At 38.9% G+C, this 20,466-nt stretch overlaps 1 protein-coding gene across 3 annotated transcripts in view; it reads left to right on the top strand.

Annotated features, from left to right (window-relative positions):
* Positions 1 to 8,023: 8,023 nt before the first annotated feature.
* satb1b (SATB homeobox 1b) overlaps positions 8,024 to 20,466 on the top strand; it is a 77,945-nt gene continuing 65,502 nt past the window's right edge. For all 3 annotated transcript variants that reach the window (XM_088410604.1, XM_088410603.1, XM_088410601.1), the window contains exon 1: positions 8,024 to 8,281. The gene's annotated coding sequence lies outside the window, so the exon portion shown is untranslated. The remainder of the gene's footprint in view (positions 8,282 to 20,466) is intronic.

Raw genomic sequence — 20,466 nt, 5'->3', positions numbered from 1 at the left:
TAAAACCCTCCATTGAAAACATAGCCCAATATCAAAACCCTAATCTTGAAAATCTACCCTAAAACCCTAATCCCTGGATAAAATTCATAAATTAAGATTCAAATTCAAATTTGAAACCCTAACCCGAAAACATTTTGTGACCCCCCCCTCGCCCCCGGCATCGCCTCACGCCCCCCAGGGGCACCCGCCCCACTATTTGAGAAACACCGCCCTAACCCAGGATAAATATAATTTGAAACCCTAAACCAAGATGAAACCAGAACCTTACCCAGACTCCAAACCATCATTGAAAAACCGAAGCGTAACCAAGCTTGAAAACATAACTTCAAACCCTGGTGTGAAACCACAATCCAAGCTTGAAACCTTTGAAAAATTCACCCTTGTATAAGTTTTAACGATCTTTTGAAACCTTTACCCGGGCTTGCGACCCTAATTGGAAACCATAACACTTGTTTAAACTCTCCTGGGACTTGACAACAAAGTGAACTTTCCTGTGCAACACTCGTCCATATTTGGCAGCCTCCAGATGGACGGCGATGCCCCCCCCCCCAGCCGCTTTCAGGCGGATTCCATTCATCCGTCGACATGCGGCGGCGTGCGCCTCCCAGGGCGCGAGCGTATCATGGCCCGCGCGCGCTGCCGCCGTTGGCGAAGCCTCCGGGGAGGCCAAGGCTTTTACGTCTCCACGGGCCAGCACGCCCAGAGCCCCCCGTGCCCGGGGACGCGTAGCCAATCGGGGGAGGAAGGGGGTGGCATTCGACCCCCTCCCCCTCCCGCCCCTATGCGCCGTTCTCCTTAGCCTTTAGCTAAAAGCGAGCTAACGGTGGCCAAGTGTGCAGCGAGAGGGTCTGGGGGTGTCGGGGAAGCGTGTCTGTAGGTTCATCTGGATCGGCGTCGATAAGGATGCGAGCTCGCCGCGCTCTGCCTATCGCCGCCATGCACGACTCGGCGCGCGTGCGCGCGTGCGTGTATGGCACGGAGCGCAGGGACTGGCAGACCACCTCCAGGATGCCAACAGTGACTGATGCCACATTAGACATTCCTTTCAGAGCAAACGGCGGCGGCGTTGGTCAGCATCATGCCAGCTCGCGCAGGCCCTCAGGATGCCCGCGCCGAGCGCCCCCACCCCGCCCCCCGGCGCCACCCCCAACATCCAAAACAACCCCCCCCCCCCCTTCCCTTTGAGCACAGAGCTGGCAGCCGCGGCGAAGGATTCCAGTTGAATTCCAGGAACTTGCGGGAAAGGGAAACAAACAAAAAGATGTGTTGGATCGCAACTTTGCAATTTAATTTGCGGGGGGACTTTTTCATCAAACGTTTTATTATCATCACTGAGCTCATTTAGCAAAAATGGCTGCTCCGTTTTCATCCCTTCCAATTATATTTAAAAAGGAAAAAAATCATTGGCGGTACATTTGATTTGCTCTCTTGGGAGGTGGATCTCCTTCAAAAAAGTAGATTTTTTTTAACTCTATTTTTCTATCAAGTATACACGCTTCAAATTTGGTAACATTTTGATCAAATGTTTAAAACTTATTTTTTTTTTTTTGTAGACCTTTACAGACCCTAAAATGGCCCCGTCAATCCAAAACAGACTTTTTTGTGGGTGTAATAATGCTAAAATCTGAATCTTCTTCGTAATGCACATCCGAGTCATCGTCGAAGGATTTCTGATTCAAAACAAAATGGCTGACTTCCTGTGTCTTTTTAGACATGGCTTTTTGAAACTTTTTGCTGGGTCTAATCTTGCTAGACATGCCTTGCAAAGTTCATGTCGCTAAGTGCTCTACTCAAGTATCCTTGAAGGAAGTGACCTTAAAATGGCCACCTCATACTTCCTGTATCTTTTCGGCATGTTTTTGAGATTTTTTTGTGGATCTAATCAATTTACGAATTTCATGTGAAACCTGTTTTGGGGGCAGAATTTTTGTAAATGTTCTGGATTGCCCCACCAACTTTGTGACATTCCTGGAAGCAAAATGACCGTCTCTCTGAGGCTTTTCAAGCATGTTTTTTTAGACATTTTTTGTGGGTCTAATTATACTAAAATGGGTGGATTGATTCTTAGGACTTTTTTGTGGCGCTAATCATTCTCAGAGGCTAAATATCGCTAAGTAAAACTTGCACTATTTACTAATTTGTGAATGATCTGCGGAAATTACCCGAAACGTGGCAGAATTTTCGTTTTCTTAGCCCAGGCTTCTTGAGACTTTTTTCCGTGTCTTGCAGATTTCATGTAGCTATGTGGAACCTGAATTGGCCGGTTAGGGTTTTACTACTTTTAATTTCTTTTGAATGATGTCTGAAAGCAACCTGAAAAGCTTCAAACCAAAATGGCTTACTTCCTGTCTTTTTAGACTCGGCTTCTTGAAACGTTTTGGGGGGTCTGATCATACCAAAATGGATGGATGGATTGATTCTTGGGACTTTTTTGTGGAGCTAACCTTTCTCAGATGCTAAATATTGCTAAGTAAACAACTTTGTGAAGTTTCTGTGGAAATTACCCGAAACGTGGCAGAATTTTCGTTTTCTTAGCCCAGGTTTTTTGAGACTTTTTTCCGTGTCTTGCAGATTTCATGTCGCTATGTGGAACCTGAATTGGCCGGTTAGGGTTTTACAACTTTTAATTTCTTTTGAATGATGTCTAAAAGCAACCTGAAAAGCTTCAAACCAAAATGGCTGACTTCCTGTCTTTTTAGACTCGGCTTCTTGAAACTTTTTGGTGGGTCTGATCACGCCTGACATGCCTTGCAAAGTTTATGTCGCAAAATGAGATATCTTTGGAAATGACCCAAAAATGGCTACCAATCCAAAATAACTGACTTCCTGTTTCTATCCGCCGATGAATTTCCGACGCCTTTTTGTGGCTCTACTCATGCAAGACAGGTCTACCGACTTTCACGCTACCAAACAAAATTAGCTACCAAACATTTTTTCAGTCTGAAAAACAAGTTCGCGGATCCTCGGCGCCGCACTCTTGCCCACTAATATTATACACTTAAATGAATACCTCAGTGACAGCGTCAATCAAAAGCGAATCTTATTATCGTCGGTGCCTAATGAAATGAGCGTTTCAAAAAAAAAAAAAAAGATCCGACAAGCTATCATGACCGGCGGTGCTGTCGGAAGAGGCTCTTCATGTCCAATTATTGTAGAGGTGAGGCTGGTATTCAAGCGGCGCCGCTCCGCCCGGGCTTAAGTGATGACACTGAGCGATTAGAGCGCCGTTAAATACCTGCGCTAATGAGCCAATTAGCCCTATTGACATCCACGGCCGCCTCCGAGGTGGAGCGCGGCGGTTCTTGCCGCCGTCGCTCGCTAATCACAAGCGATAACGGCGCTTAGCCTTCAGACGCTAATCCTGACTCGCGGGCTGCCACTGTGATTTCTCTCAGTACCCACGCTGAGAGGAACTTCACGCTCCATTCGCCACTTCCTGCTCGCTTGTAACTTCGCTGCGGTTTTCACTACCGCTTTCCAGATGACTGTTTTTTTTTTTTTTTTTTTTTCCTGTTTGCACGTTGAGAAAAATGGCGCAATCCGGCTTTCGCTCGCACATGTCGAAAAACGACGGTGAGAAAAATGACATGACGGGGCGGCGAAAATGAAAGCGAAAACCACGGCGAGGATTCAGAAAATTCAAGGGGATTTCGTTCAAAGTTCAACTCGAAACCAAAAGCGAAGGCAAAGTTTTGAAAGTTTTGAGTCACCAAGTCGCGCCGGTGTCATTTATTGCGGTAACAACGTATTCGGGAAAGATCGCACTTTTTTTTCAGAATTAGTTTCAAAGTTTGACAGCGTTTGGTTATTTGAGCACGTCGTCTTCCAGGACTTGATTTGCGTGACTTCCTGCAGAGTAAGAAATAGAACTGATTTATGGTGGATTTTTGACTAATTTTGGCTAGTTTTTTTTCTAGCCAAACCAAAGTGCGATCATTGGTCTGCCGTTGTTTGTTTTTTCACCCACGCTGAAGTCATCCCCTTCCTCCATAGGTGGGTGTGCAAATTTCTTCATTTGTCAGAGCCTCCCTCCGTCATCATCCGCCCGCCATTTTAACAAATGTTAATCTTGGGATCACTTAGCATAAATCCCCAAACCAACGTTTTGGCGAAAATGTAAAAACAATAGCAAAAAAGATCAATCGAAATATAATCTAACAAATGTCATCTTTGTCAATTTTTCATATTTTCTTATCCGTAAGTTTTATATTTGTTTCGGGTTAAGTGTGTTTCAAATTTCCCACGCTGTGAGCGCTCAGTGAATTCTGCGCCAATGTAACGTTGAATGAGCTCCAAGCAGTTTTTCTTTTTCTTAGAAACGCATCTCGAGGTTATTTTGCCATCAGCGTTCTACCAAGTTTATGATTGTGTGTGTATATGCCGAAAGACTTCAATTAATAAACGAGTCAAATGGAATACCTTTCCGTGTTCTCTAACCGGTGCACACAGCTTCATACCTTGCCACTCATTATCGAATCAGCTGGGAAAATCTTAACTTGACATTATCCTCTCACCTTTAGTAATAATCCTGACTGTGAACAAGGATGGACTCGGACATTGGCTCAGTCTGCTTGCTTCTTTTATTGAAAATATTGCTGTAGCGTCCTCCGCTGTAAGAATATGGCGATATTGCATCTGTGCAACGGATCAAGTTTCCTTATGGTGTTGAGTTAAAATTCTAATCTTTAAATTACAGTTTATAGGATGCACCCATGCTTTTGACCTTCATTTTTTGAGGGGAAAAAATTGCATCTCAAATTTGAGGAAACACGGAACCTTGTCGTTAGTCCATCTTTTTTTTTTTTCAAGACAAAACAAACTGTAATCCTGTCATTCGTTTTATTTAATCCATGCTTCTGTTATCACTTTGGAACTGGAAAGGTGGGCATCAGTTGCTATCAGTAAAAGTCTGGCTAATTTGTTGCAACTCTGTGATATTAAAAGTCGTCAAACTTTTGGCCTTGGAATCCTGGTGCCTTCCGATGGAAACGGCCGACTCCAATTTGTCCTGATGATGTCCATACATGTCCCGTTGCTTCATCCTGGCGCGTGCCGCCTCTGCGGAATCTCGCCTACCCAATAAAAGCCGAACAATTAAAGGAGAGAACAAAAATTCGGGGAAAGTTTCCAACCACGGCAAAAAGATTGGCGCGTGTCTTTAGGCGTCTTTCTCAGACAAATGAGTGCCAGTCGTCAATAGGCTGTCATTAAACTCCCATGAAGAGACGTCTGAGCACTTAGTATCAGCTTGTGAAAAGATTCATTCCCGGGTTGTGCTCGTCGCCCCTTGTAATTTTGCCTCACTACTTTTTATTGTTGAGACCGTTGAGGACGGCAGTGGAAAAAATATTCACCGTGCTTTATATACTTGAGTAGAAGTACTAGTACCAAAAAAAAGTATTTATTCATCTGTAGATAAGTCAAGATATCTCGACGTCTTTTTACATTCTTAGCATTGCAGTTTGCGTGCTTATGAGTAGTTTGTAAGCTTACTTCGTTAGAGCGGCATATAAGTGAGCCCCTGTAATCATTTACCATTTGTAGATCGTATTCAAACGGTGCAGCAACACACATAGACTGACAATAACCAATTTCGTAATGTATTCTTTATCCTCTGTAAAAACAAAAATACGAATATTAGTGCTTCACTGATGAGCTGAGTATAGTATATTCATATGCACTATACTGCCCCCAAGTGGCTAAGACAAGCACACTGGAAGGAGCAGTAAAATAGCCTCACGATATTTGCAGTTTGAGAAATACTGTTGAACCCTTTTTGAACTCTGTTTTGTTGGTTTTATTGTGCTATGCTTTGGTATAGGCATAGAATTTTTATATCAATGACTCTCAAATTAAGACAAATATGAATATATATATATATATATATATATATATATATATATATATATATATATATATATATAAATACACCTGTGTTTTCTACAAAGCTTGTAACATACATTTAATTGAGTACAATCTTAGAATTAACAAAATCATGAAATAGGAAATGTTGTTTTAAAGACTTAATAGCTGGCTTCTTTTGCTACAAAATACAACACTCTAAAAAAAAAACAAATCTTACTTATTACAGGCCTTAAAAACAAGATTAGTCATCTCATGGACTTGTAACTTGAATGGAGTGTTTTACTCAGAGATAGTAAACCAAATATATACAACTAATATGGTGTTTGAATTTAGCGTTGCAAAATGTGTTTCAACTGAGTTATTTTTACGGTTTGGAATACTTTATGAATCTGCAAAGATAATAGTTTGAAATGACTTTTAGTCATGAAGTATATGTGTGTCTCTACTTTGATTTGTTGCCTGGACTTTCAGGACCTTGAACGCCTCCTTGAACGTTAACATTTTGCACGAAGTCTTGTTAGTGGTCCACGCAACTCGGAATGTGTGGTCAGGGCTTGTGATGCGAGAAGCTGGAGCAGGTGTGTGCTGGCTCAAAAAGAAAACAAGCCTCAATAGTTCCGAATGGAACCGAAGGCCGTTTGAGAACGCTGCATCTTTACCCATCGGGGCCACCTTGTGGACACAAATGGAAGCGCAGTTGCCGTTTTCTTGGAGCTCCTCGGGATAAAAAAAAAAAAAAAAAAGAAACACAAAACAAGCAACACACACATTGAAATCACCAGCTGTTGTCCGTGATGATGAAAACACTGGGTGCGAATTTATAATGATTTGGAATCTCTTTAAACTGTTCCTATTCTCATTTGGACTCCCAGGAGGAATGATGTATGCACACGCTGCAAGGACTTTTCTGCTTGTTTTCATTTCTTTTTTAAATGCTGATTTTTTTTTTCTTCATTATGATAAGTTTGGTGGCGATACACGAGAACAACCTCGGAACTTTTCAGCAGTTTTGTTGTTGTTGAAATAGTAGCAGTACTGTTACACCACATTTTTAGCGTTTTTGAATGAATTGAATTAACATGCATTCATTGTAATATTCTATTTTTATTTAAATGCCATCTCATTTGTAATGTTTTATGTTTGCTATCAAAATAGGGTTTTGGTGTTAATTTCATTACTTTCTTATTTCACTGCTAGCCTATTTATATGAAGGCACTGAAAATGTATATATATATATATATATATATATATATATATATATATATATAGACACACACACACACACACGGCAGCTTTTATATGTGTACGTAAAGCACACCTGCTAACTGTCAATCTCGCACGCACGCGCAGGCGAGTGAGCGTTGAGACGTGACGTCAGCACAGTTTCCCCCAAAAATCTTAATCGCTTTAAATCAACAAGAATATAGTTTCGCACGCTGTAGAGAATTATGATGATAACCATAATTGTAATATTATATTTAAGAGCTCTATCATTGACACGGAGGGAAATTTCCGCACACGCTCAACAAGAACACGCGCACGCACTCAAACACACACACAGTTTTTTTTTTCTTCTCTTTTTGGCCTCGTGAAACCTTCGCGGGTCATTTGAGCTCATCGGACAGTAAAATATGAAATTAAATTGAAATCCGAATTTCCATCTTGAAAGACTCGCCTGGGGTCAGTTTTGATTTGCTCGAATTCGCTTTGATTTTATTTCATCTTAAAAATAAAAGCAAGAATTATAATGAGCGTTATTAGATAATTTTGATTAGATTTATGTCATCCCCTCCTCCCCCCGTCGTCATCTGCTGTTGGACCTCGTGGAATGTTGGACGATGAAAGGAATTCAATTCCGTCCAAAAATGTACAGAAGAAAAAAACAAAAAAATGAATTAATAGACTATAAAGTCCGTTATTTGTAAGATTTACGCTCACTTTTTTTTTCTTTTGAGTGTTTTTTTTTTTCTTTTGAATGTTTTTTGTTCAGGCGAGCTTGTCCGTCCCCGAGTGGCGCGCGGGCACGTTCGCGCGCGCGGCAACCCGCAAAGTGGGGCAAGTGGCGGCGCAGCTGGCAAACGATCGATTTGCGCGCACTTGCGTCGGGGAGGGGCGGTGCTCGCGCGTTATACCTGCCGCCGCCCCTCACAAAGTCCCACTCGCATGCCGCCACTCGCCTCTCCTCCTCCTTCCTCTCCTCTCCTCTCCTCTCCTCTCCTCCTTCCTTCCTCCTCCTCTTCTTCATCCTCCTCGCCTCCTAACCCTCCGCCGCATCCGAAAAACTTCAGCCCGGCTCGAGAATTTTTTTTTTTTTTAAACGTATAAAAAGCAAGTTTTCTTCCGCTTTTTTTCCCCCCCTCACCTCTGTGGAACTTTTGATGGAAAACAAGAGGTCGAGCCACTGCTGACTTGACAGGTACGTTCAAGCTCTCACTTTGCTTTTGATTTGATTTACCGTCTTTATAAAGCGACTTTTTTCCCTTTCCTTCTTTCATAGTTTTATAGTCATAAAGCTAATAAGTGCTGCTTCAAGGATATGAAAAATAAATAGCGCGAAAAGAAAAAGGCAGGCAGACCTTCCTTTCACTTAAAACCCACACGGACCCAAAGTGGCTTCTTCTTCTGCTTCTGGGATTTTAATATTTCATAAAGAGAGAGGGGGAGGAATAAAAAAATATGAATTAAAAACTTAAGAGCATGCGGGCTTTCATGGTAAATATAAACGGCGGCTTTCAGCACGCATTCATCTCATTTTTTTTTGGAATAAAAATCCAGCAAGATAGAAAAAGAGGCCAACACACGCGCGTGCTCATTAATAGAAGTTATTCAGTGGAAAGATGTATTTGATATTTCGCATTTCGGTGGCAAAATTGCATTTGAATGTCACTCTTTTATTGAAGTTTTTCCCATTTCGTCTTTACAGACTGAGCTCAAATGAGGGTTTAACGGGGTCGAGATTTGTGGATTTTGACAATGTTTCACGCACGTCACCACGTTTGCAACTAGGATACCGTGGGAGGCGGTAACATACTGTATATTTAATTGACGCGAGGCGTTCAAAATGCAAAGTGACTCGATAATGGGGTGAGGACTTAAGAAATCGCCTGAGTTGCAAATGCACTTCAATGCTTTCCGATCCATTCCTATAGTAAGAACTCAGATCCAATTCAGGAGCGGTATTCAAATTATTTGACGCGAGGCATTCATTTTTGACCATTAAGCCTTGATTTTCCTTATATATATATATATATATATATATATATATATATATATATATATATATATATATATATATATATATATATATATATATATATATATATATATATATATATATATATATGAAAAATGCACATTCAAAGATATTTAACAGACGTGAGGCATTCAATTTACAATGTGGAAATTAAAATGTTGATGGGGGGAGATTTTCTCAGTTACACATGTAGTGTGTCTGTTCATTCTGAGGTCATTAATAACTCCCAAATTGTTCATTGGGCGCCAATCTGAAAGATGCATGCAATTTAATCAACAGAGGCATTCATTTTTGATGGATGTAAGAAAACGTAAGAATGAACATTTTTAGACTTTGCAAAACGTTGCACACACACTACCTTGATTGGATCTACGCTCACTTGATTAGGCACAATCCAGGTCAAGAGCTGTATTATATTTAATTGACGCGAGGCATTCATAATAAAGGAAACTGAAACAACAGGAAAATGATTTTGTCAATATTGCATCCCACCGTGTTTAGACCAGCACTCACTTTATGGAGCACTCCTGCAAAATCCAAACACAAGTGTTGTGTTATATTTAATCGACATGAGGTATTCACTCTCGACTGATATCGAAACGACTAAAGCTTAACAGAGTTAGGATTTATTGTCAAAGTTTCTCGCAGCATACACTCTGCGCTTGAAGCCACACTGACTTCATTACAGTCACCTGTGCAATTCTATGAGATTCACTGCGAGAGCTGCGTAATAATTAATTGACACGAGGCATTTATTCTCTTGGGATCAAAGGAAATCAATGCTTTTAGATTTTGTCAAAGTTGTGCATGAAGTCTACTATGTTTGGCTCCACTCTCACAATTATTAGGTGTACTTTCACACTCAGATACGACTGTTGTATTATATTTATTTAACAGGAGGTATTTATTCTTTAAGTATTTCTAAGGCAAATGGAGTGTTCATAGGGTTGAGATTTTTGCCAAAATTGCCCATTGAACGTTCATGATATGAGATGTGTTAACTTCAAGAGTTACACCTGCGTGAGCTAGACAGAGACAATAAAAAAAGTGGTATCATATTTAATTGGCATGAGGTTTCAATTTATAGTTTTTTTTTTTTGTGATAGAATGAAATTTATGGCTTAACAGAGTTGAGATTTTTCCATTTTCTAAAACTTGACTGCTATCATGTTGAAATTCACGCTCACTTCATTAGGTTGTTTCGCACAGGAGCGTTTCCATATTTACTCAACACTATCAGGGAGGTATTTATTTCCTTGACTTAGACCGAAGCCTTAATTTATTTATTTTTTTGTCATCGTTAGTCTCGTCCATGATTGGATTACGCTCAATTCGTTAGGTGCACTGTGCGATTTGATCCCATCCAATACTGGAGCTTTATCATATTTAATTGACACGAGGTGTTCACTCTTGACTGAGATTGACCCCAAAACAAAACATTTGTGAGTGAGTAACCTACACGTTCATTTTATTAGGTACACAAAAGACAATACAACCCAACGTGATCCATTATGAGAGCATTTTATATTTTGTTTGACACTCAGGGAGGCATTTATTTTTTGACCTGGATCAAAGGCGATTGAGGGGTTAAATTATTCACCGTGTACATTGTGGGTATATTTGTAAAAGTTTGATAGTGCACACATGCCTGTAAGAGTGAATCGGTACCAAAAATAGAGCCATGTGGGTTTTAAACAGTGCGGGGCGTTCATTTTCGTTTGATCAAGTTTCAAAGATCACGCGTATTACATATGTCAGTTAGACAAGAAATCTCTATGTGAGTGGCTGATGTGCCAACGTTCATGCAGTCATTTCATTAAATATACATTTATTGGCCTGTACAGTAATTGTCGCTGCCAGGGAGGTATTTATATTCACCTGAGGTCAAACTGAAGGTTAAATGATTATATATTCTTGTGTGCCATGCACGTATATATGCCGATGACGTGGTTGCAAAAACAATAATATATCAGCTGCAAATCCCAATCACACAAATTTTTCCAAAGTTGTGTACAACAACACTGTTTCTAAAGTTATGCGCAAAGTGTACCGCATGGGAAACTACCCCAGGAAACAGCATGCTTAATATATGCTTCTTATCATTATATTCCTGACGACACGTTCACAGTCTAAAAATGTGCATACTGTAAGTACAACTACCGGAAAAACAACAAGAAAAAATCGATGACATAGTTTCTATAGTACCGCATCTGATTAGCAGGTGTAGCCGACTATACTGCGCCCTAAAATAATGATAAACAAAGCATGTCGTCGAGCAGGTTTGTTGCATGTAGGAAGCGGCGTGGAAGTTTCTTATCTGGATCAGATAAGTGGGAGGTCTTGTGTTTGTGTGCAGTTGACTTTGCAAAAATGAAAAAAAAAAAAGAATAAAAAAGGGTCAGGCCACGCCGGCGCTTTTTATAAACAGGTCAGAGCACGTTTTGGTTGCGTTTTTTTTTCGATGCCCAAGAATCGAGTGTGCCACTTTTTAAGAAGCGAAGCGGGCGAGAACCCGCTGTGATCAAGAAACATAACCCCCCCCCCCAAAGCAAAAAATGTAAAATTGATTTTCAAACATTCACACTGCAGTCAGAAGTTTGAAAACACCTTCAAATGTCATTCCGGGTCATAAAGCGTCTTCCACGTCATAAAGTTCAGAAAATACCAAAATGTGCACAAGGTCTCTACTGTGGTCTATATAAATTATTTTTAAACATTCTATTTTGATTAAACCTTTTTTTCGGGTTCACAATATCAGTAGACTTAAGTATTAAGGTACAACTTAGGTCATTTCTAAAAAATGATAAAGAAAAATCACTAAATTAGTGGATGTTTCCATATTTTTGACTCATTGAGCTTCCACATCTTAAATTATAATATAATTGCTCCATAATCATTCTGTTCCCTTCATCAGAGGACATTTCTACTTCTTAGACTCAAAACAGCGCCATTCATTTTCTTCTTTGCAAAAAAAAATCACCTATTTGTAAAATGATCCATGAAGCCATAACTTTAGCCTCATCTTGTGCCAAGAAACCACCGCGTCCGATGAGAAACAACCAATCCGAAATTACAGACATGACTTCCAGGCAAAAGTTTGGTAACACCATCAAAATCAATATTTTTATTTTAGTATTTTCTTACATTGTATATAAATAGTTACTGAAGTCAGCCAGTCTGAATAAGACATAAGAAATCGTTTAATAAAATTAAAAAAAACTTCTTCAAAATTCAGTGTTTTGGATGACAGCTTTGCACATCTTTGCACTTTCTCAGTCAGCTTCAAGATTTGGATGATTATTGTAATTGTGGTTTTTGAATGGGGGTATATGAAGGGTTTCTGCAGGTATCAGCAAATCTATTTTTTATATTTTTTTAATGCAATGACATGATTTTTCACATTTTTTTGCTGGTCTCTCCGTCATCACTTGCTGAGCTTTACTAGACAATGCCTTTCTCGGGGTAAATTTAAAACCTTTATCTTGCATTTCCTGGCCATTCAGAGTGAGATTGTTACTTTGTAACGCGTGCATTGGTTACTTAAATGCTGTCACCTACCAGGCATCTCATTATGCTTCGTGCAAGCGATTTATTCATTCAAATCATATTTAAAAAGAAAAATACCACACATCTATTAACACTTCATTCTACACATTGTGTTTTACTTTAGGTGTGTACAATGTTCGCACTGCGCAAGATGTTGCACATTATGTATTCCAGTTCATGAAACCTGGCCCTGAAACGCAGCACAAAAATTCACATTCCAGCCATGCTAGCTATTTTCAACGAGGAGAAGTGTTGCTTAGTGCAATAAATTAGGGACACTTCTCTCTTAATGGTAATAGCTGCATGCTAATTCTCTAGCATTCAGTTATTTCTAGGTGTACATATTTAAATTTGCTGCCTGTTTAGACTGTGTTTACACTTCCAATCTGCTTTCAAAAATATTTGTCCATTTTCAAAATGACAAACTGCCCACCTCTGGAAATAAAACAGATGATATTATATGATCCATTATAAAATTCATTTTCTTTCATCCAAAAAAGAAATAAAAAAAAAAAATCACTGAAAACAGTTTGAGACCCATTTTAATCCAGATTGACAAATGAAGGTTTCCTTTGATCGGTATTGTACTGCTAAAATGTCAATAAAGAAAGAAGAAAACGGGCATACGGCCAGCAAAAGCAAAAGGAGATGCAGAGTGAATGATAGCGATCAAAACCGTGACGAGCACGTCGGCGAGATCCAGAAAGTCAAAACGTGTCTCGCATGCTTTTCATTCTTCTTTGTCTCTTACAGTAAAGATGATTCAGAAAGAAAGAAACAAAGCGTCGAATGAGGGGGTGACAAATTCCCACTTTTTAATTTGCTCGCCGTTCGATTTTTTTTTTTTTTTTTTACTTCATATCTTATCCAAACACTCATTTACTCATTTTCACATTGACAGAAGCCAGACAAGAATTTTGATACCTACATCGTCTACGTAGACCTTGCAGAAAGGTTATTGTGTAAATTATTTCGCAAATGTGCGGTGATTGGGTTTCAGAATGGTGCCGCCGACGCCCACCTCCTTCGTCGCCGGCTGGGAGTCTCATGCAAGTTTTTTTTTTTGACCCGCGGGGCCAATTACTTGCAAGGTGCTGTCTTTTTTTTTTTTCTTTGTTTATCTGTGATGACATGATGCTTCAATCGTCAATTTTTTTCCCGTCACCGGAAAAAAAAAAAAAAATCACTGGGGAAATCTGTTAAAATGCATACTGTTATACGGAGAGGTGTTTCTAATATTTTGACACCGCTCTGGCTGCGTTTTATAAGCACGGTGAAGAACATTTTACAAGGTGTTTCAAATCAAAAGCATGACTTTTTTGTGTGTGTTTTTTTTTTGTGGTCCTAGAGCAGGGATCGAATTTTTTGAATTGAGGCCACCGAGGTTTCTAAAATTAGACAAAAATGGCGTCAAATGGATGACATGTTTTAATAATCCATCTCAGAAGAGAAAAAAAAAATCAGGCACTTTGTTTTATTTTTTTCTGTTTTAGACTAAGCTGTAACCCATATAAACACTATAACAAATAATTAACAGCTGTTGAAGTTTGAATTACAGCATATTGCGTTTTTCTTTAGTTATGGTTTAGGTATACCTATACAATTATTATAGATAATTATCTTATTTATAGTCGGCGTTTCGAGTTTCGGAGGGTGTGGTACAATAAGTCCTTCAGATACTTCGAACCATAATGGCAGACTTTCCGTCACTTTCTTGGCATTACTTCTTTAGACTTGTTTGTGGGTCCAGTCACGAGTATTTTTTTTCCCCCAAAAAATCTGATGGGTCAGGCGGTCACCACACCACTAACCCAACTTTTGGTGATCATGTTTTAAATTTTGTGATTTTTGAACATGAAGGCCCACAAAATGACTGTCAAAAGATGTTTCAGATGTTTAATCGCAGAGTTCCTGTTGTGATACGGCAATGAGGGTGGAAGGTTGTGAAGCCAAGATGCAGGGAAGCAGGGAGCGCTCATCTTTCATAATTTCATCTAAAAAGGACAAAAAAACAGACAAGCTCAAAGGGACAGCAACAACTGACACGACATCGGGAACTAAATACACTCAAAACCGATGTAACAACAAGGAGCACCTGGACATGACACAATTGGAACTGGGAGCTGATTGGCCAACACAAGGAACCAACTTAACTCGGACTCAATCACAAGAAAAACAGAAACATAAACTAACATGAACAAAAGGTCAAACAACCTAAAATGTGAAAAGGCAAATCCAAACCCAACAAAACCCAGAACAGAAAACCAACACCAACCAAAACACAACAAAACACCACCCAGAACATAGCATAGCCTGTCAATTTCCAGATATGGCTTTATGAGATTTTTTTATGGGTCAAATCATGATAGACAAGCCATCCAAATGATATATTGCTGAGTGAAACCTGCTTCAAGTCGACTTTTTCCAAAAAATGTCATCCCCATTAACCCAATTTTGGTGATCACCCCTTAAATTGTGCGATTTTTGAGATGAAAGCCCACCAAACGACATTGTCATCAGATGTTTTAGATTCTTCAAACCATCACGGCAGACTTACTGTCAATTTCTTCAAACATGTCTTCTTTACACTTTTTTTATGGGTTCACTCATGATAAATACGCATATTTTATATTATTTTTGGCACTCTGCATCTAGTAAAACCTATTGAGCCTGGAAAGGGGCTCCTCCCACCTGCGGTCCCTTCTGAAGGTTTTTTATTTTCCCCAGATAGATTTTGGAGTTTTTTTGGGCACACGGATACCTGAAACAGTCTCAGCGCCGCATTCCATGAGAATTATTAAACTCACGCGCGCACGCACGCACGCACACACACAGTTTATAGTCCCACTTTGCAGAGAACGATATCTTGAATAAAGCCATTAATTGCAGTCTTTTACCGTCTGGATGATGATGGCAGGTTTGCGTGGCAAACACTCCAATTATACCTGCGGTAGGCATGGGACTAAATACCTGTTTAGATGCCTTTTACGAGACTGTCGCCAGTAAATAAGAGGCCTGTCTACCACACGCACTTTTGGGGATTCCACCTCCAAATTTTACGATTGGTATTAAATGATTCACACAGGGTTTATTGCTTCTTCTTCTTTTTTTTTTTTTTCTTTTGAAGCGTGTTGTAGCGAGTTGGAATTCTGCATTCCTTGAAAAGTTACAGATGAAGCCATCCTGGGTGAGGATTTAGACTACACTCTCGTGTACGTATACGTTTGATGCTTATGGGTCAATATGATGGGCAAAGCAATTTCTTTAACATTTCTTGATGGTTTATTTACTGTGGTTTTCTTTCCTTAGCATGTGATTTCCACACAATGAATCCACATGGCTCAGATTAGATCATTGTTCACAGGAACACAAATGTGACATGGCTCAATACTTATGCTGTATATTTTATGAAAAACATATCAAAGTAAAAAAAAATTTCCCAAAAGAAGGCTGGTGGACTAAATTTTAACTAAGTTCTTCCTGTTTTTTTTAAATGATCAATTTTAACTTAATTTTGAAGCTAATTGTCTACTTTAATATCGCTTTAATGTCAATGTGACCCACTGTACACAGTAAAATTAGCACTTTTTATTGAAATTATTTAAAAATATTAGCATTTTCTTAAAAAGAAAAAAAAAGCTTACTTATTTAAAAAAAATGTTCCTCCTACATTTTCAAAGGGTGAATTTGACCCTCATAACAGGAGGGTTAAATATCATTTTCTAATTAATCGTTTTTTGTTTTTATTTAAGTGTGTATTTTTCCTTCCCATATAATTTCCAAATCACCTTTGCTCAGCTTAGTTTATTTTTACGGGTCAATATGAGCTCTACTTTTAACCCCTGTGCAGTATTTTGACCATTTAGGGTCATTTTCATCCACATCATTCTCAGAATTTTTCCAAGGGATGGCACACGCCTGCTAGTGTCATAACAAAGTGGTCGTACCATGTTAAACTTTGACATGTTGTCATCATCTGGGTGAAATTTCAGCTCCTTAGCATCTTCTTTTGACGCTTTCCATTTGATGTGAAATGCTTTTGATGTAAACGTCAGAAGATTTGACAAAATTCTACATAAGATAATGTTACTAAAGTTACCAAATACACATAACAAATAAATAAGCACAATGAAAGTTTTTTTTAAAAAAACAGTATTGCATGGTCTTAAAAAAAATGAAACAAAGGGGAAAAAAGGCCTGCAAATCACATTGAAGCTTAATTCTTTAAAATTCTTTTTCCTTGGATTTCCAAAGGGCTAATGTGACTCAATAATATGGACGGTAACATTTCTTTTCTATAATCTTTTATATCTTCCTTAACTTCCTTTCTATGAGTTTAGTGTGTGTGTGTGTGTGTGTGTGTGTTGTTTTTTCCCTTCCCATATAAGTTCTCTTCAGTTGATACACATGGCTTGACTTATCTCAGAAATTAAATACTATATCTTACAAATCAAATCCCGTTTTTATTCAGTTCTACCAAGCACAAAAAACGTACAACAGAAAAAGTTTTAATAGATTTTCAAAGGGTCATTTTGACCCCCAACGTGACAAGAGGTTAAATCTCATTGTCTTATCCGCTTCGAGTTTGTGTTGTATATGTTCATGTGTTTTCTCTCGCCTTTCCGCACGATTTCCATACGCTTGAGCCATATTGCTGGGCTTATCTTATTGTTCGCCGGTCCTCAAAAGGTTGGCGAGTCCTCGTGGGGGAGATAAAAAGCCAAACAAAAGCAAAGTCCGTCACGTCGGTTTGGTCACGCTTTTTTTTTTTTGCCCGCCATGACAACCCTCCGATACGCGCGTTCTTCTTCTGTGGTTATGCTACAGCGTGGCAAATATAATTTAATACAAGTATGAAGTCACGATTCAAATCACATTAGCTCTGGGCTTATTTTTTTCACGTCATTGTCCTTCATTCCGATGCTTGTCTTTATCCCATCTTTGGAGGTTTTTGGGATTCCTTTGCTTGTTGTTGTTTTTTTTTTATTATGGAGGAGGAGGGAGAGTTTGCGGGAAAGCGCATCCGTCTGAGATCAGGTTGTTAATACCCACCCACGTACAGCAACACACACACTGCATCCTTATCGAGCGTTTTGTTTCTCGCCGGATGAGTGACGCCTCTTTTGACGAGGGATTAAAACGGCAAAGAAAAATATGCCGATAAAAAGGCGACGCGTCTTTAAGTCGACACCCGCGTTCTTTTTATTTATTCTTTTTTTTTTTTTTTCCCCCCCCAGACACGCTTTTCCCCATTCGGTCGTCTTCCTTCTTTTTCGCAACGCTTCCGACGAAGGCCGGGATGCCCTTCGTAGCTTCTCCGGTGGTTGGACAAAGTGACGTTAAAACGTCACATTCAATGGTAGAATCGCTCATCTTTTTGGGATAGTTGCCTGATTATAATTTAGGCTCATTTGCATGGTCCTGAATAAATGAAAGAAATGCTACTTGTATAAAAACCCTCTCGGGTTCTAGGGACTGTAGACTCCGGTTACCGAGTGGAGTCCAGAATTTATCACAAACAAGGTGAAGCAGTATTTATCTGTTATGCTGCATGAAAAGTTTATGGGCATTTTGAGTCCCCCCCAAGAAGTTTCATTCATTTCAGTGTTTACTACAATTCAGAATCGATATAAAATGTCCCAAAATCGCTAACGTCACACGCCAATGATATTCGGCATAGGTCAACTTCAAAATAAACACACCAAATAACACACGGCCATCAATGCAATGGTTTTTGTACGCTTTTACAGTGGACCCCCGCCATATGAAATTAACCCGTTCTGCTAATTAGCTAATGCCTATAAAACTCCAGGTGAAAACATCAGTATTTTATATATATATTAAAAAGTAGTAACAAAATAGTATAGTAAGGGCTGCGTATATATAATATACATGTTTTTAATTAAATAACATCATGAATAAAATATATGTAACGGAAAAATGAACTTTTACTTACCTTTGGACTGACGTCACTTGTGCTAGTTACGGCCATATTCCCAAGTGAGTGTAGCCTAGCCTAGCTTAGCTAGCCTAGCCTAGCCTTCTTCGTATTTCTTGATTATCTCCAGCTTCGTTTCCATACTAATCATCTTACTTCTCTCTTTAGCATCACTAGCAATCTTGGGACCCATAAAACTAAAGTTTGAATTAAGCACTAAAATGCACAATAAATAATAATTACAATAAATATTATATTAATGTTGCTTACAATATTAAATATTGTAAGCACTCACACGTGATCAAGTCTTAAGCATATTGGTATCTTAGTGACGCCGTGACGCCGACCAATAGCAGACCGGCATCTTAGCGACGCTGACCAATAGCAGACCAGCATTTTAGTGACAAATGCAGTGACACATGTAGTGACGTATGCATGCTTGTACTCAGTAGAAACATTTACCAGTTTTGAAAACCCTACAAAACTAAAGCTATAAAAATTTCCAGTGATATCGAATTTGAGTTCTTTCTGTGACAGTTACACTCTCCATTTTTTTCTTTTGCGACCTGCCAATGACGTGCTACGCTTAAATCAAAATGGTTTTGAACCTTCAATACTTGCTGTGAAATTAGGCATTTACTTGCTTCTTAGAAAATACCAAAAAAGTGCAAAAAGTACTGAAAAATATCGAAGTCGTAGTCACATGATACCACCTTGTTTTCCTCTTTCTTTCTTGTTCACCCGAATGCCCGGTACCACTAAAATTCTATCACGTGGCTCACAAGAAAAGACAATACGGAATGCCTAAAAACACAAGCACTTAAATGATTTTGCTAGGTCTTAAACACAACTGCAATGAGCTATTTCTTTTTCGCCATGGATGTTTTTGTCCCTCAAAAAGTTGCACCAGTCAATGACCATGAACATGAAGAAACAACAATGATCTATTTTTTTCCCAAATATCTATTGTGTAGACATTGAAAAAAAAAAAAAAAAAAAACAAATGTATCCATTCTCATGGGTTGTAATGTCACACTAAAGCGCAATATCCTTAACTTTTTTTGCAAGGAGTGACTTTTTTTCCAGAATTGTTGATAGAACTTTAAATCGTACGTTGCGTTAAGGTCATCATGGCGCGTCAACTCGGATGTTTTGGGTTAAACAAAAAAAGTGAGAGGTGGGAGTCATGCAATATGCTTCCATGCAATATTATCTTGCAATATTTTGCCAACAATAAGATACGCCTGTGTCCGTTCATTTTCTCCTCAAAATACATCCCAGGTCAGACTGTAAATATGAAGAGATCATATGAAAATAAATTCATTAATCAAATAAATAAATAATGGTTGTAGCCCAACACATGCTACAAGTGCATTTAAACTTACTAAAACATACTTTTAAAGTAACTTTTCACTCTCTCACTGTCAAAAAATGAGACATCACTTTCATTTGCATAGCTTCAAATAAAGATGAACGATCAGAAAATCACCAAAGAAATCATTAATAGCAGTGGTTCTTAACGCTTTTTCACTGATGGGAAATATTTATTTTTTAGCCATCTATCATCTTACCAGCCCAAATCATTTTTGGATGGCAAAAAAAGACTTAAAACAGAATTGTATGGTTTTTTCAACTTTGACACTAGTTTCATCAGTTATATGTTGATAACATTTATTAACACCCACAAAAAAATTAAAAAGCGTATGGTCTATCTTCATAGTCTGTGCCGTGATGATTTCGCTTTAAGAAAAAGCCATTTACTGGTCTCTACCGCCACCTACTGTCTTGCGGTGAAACACAAGTCAACAAAACATTTTCTGTTTGCTGACATAGTTTGACTGCCGCTCAACGGAATGTTGCAGAA

This window comes from Hippichthys cyanospilos, chromosome 3, assembly GCF_059441005.1.
Source record: "Hippichthys cyanospilos isolate Australia breed blue-spotted pipefish chromosome 3, RoL_Hcya_1.0, whole genome shotgun sequence".
Lineage (NCBI taxonomy): Eukaryota > Metazoa > Chordata > Actinopteri > Syngnathiformes > Syngnathidae > Hippichthys > Hippichthys cyanospilos.
Note: the sequence above shows the minus strand (reverse complement) of the source record. Positions and strands in the feature narration are given on the sequence as shown.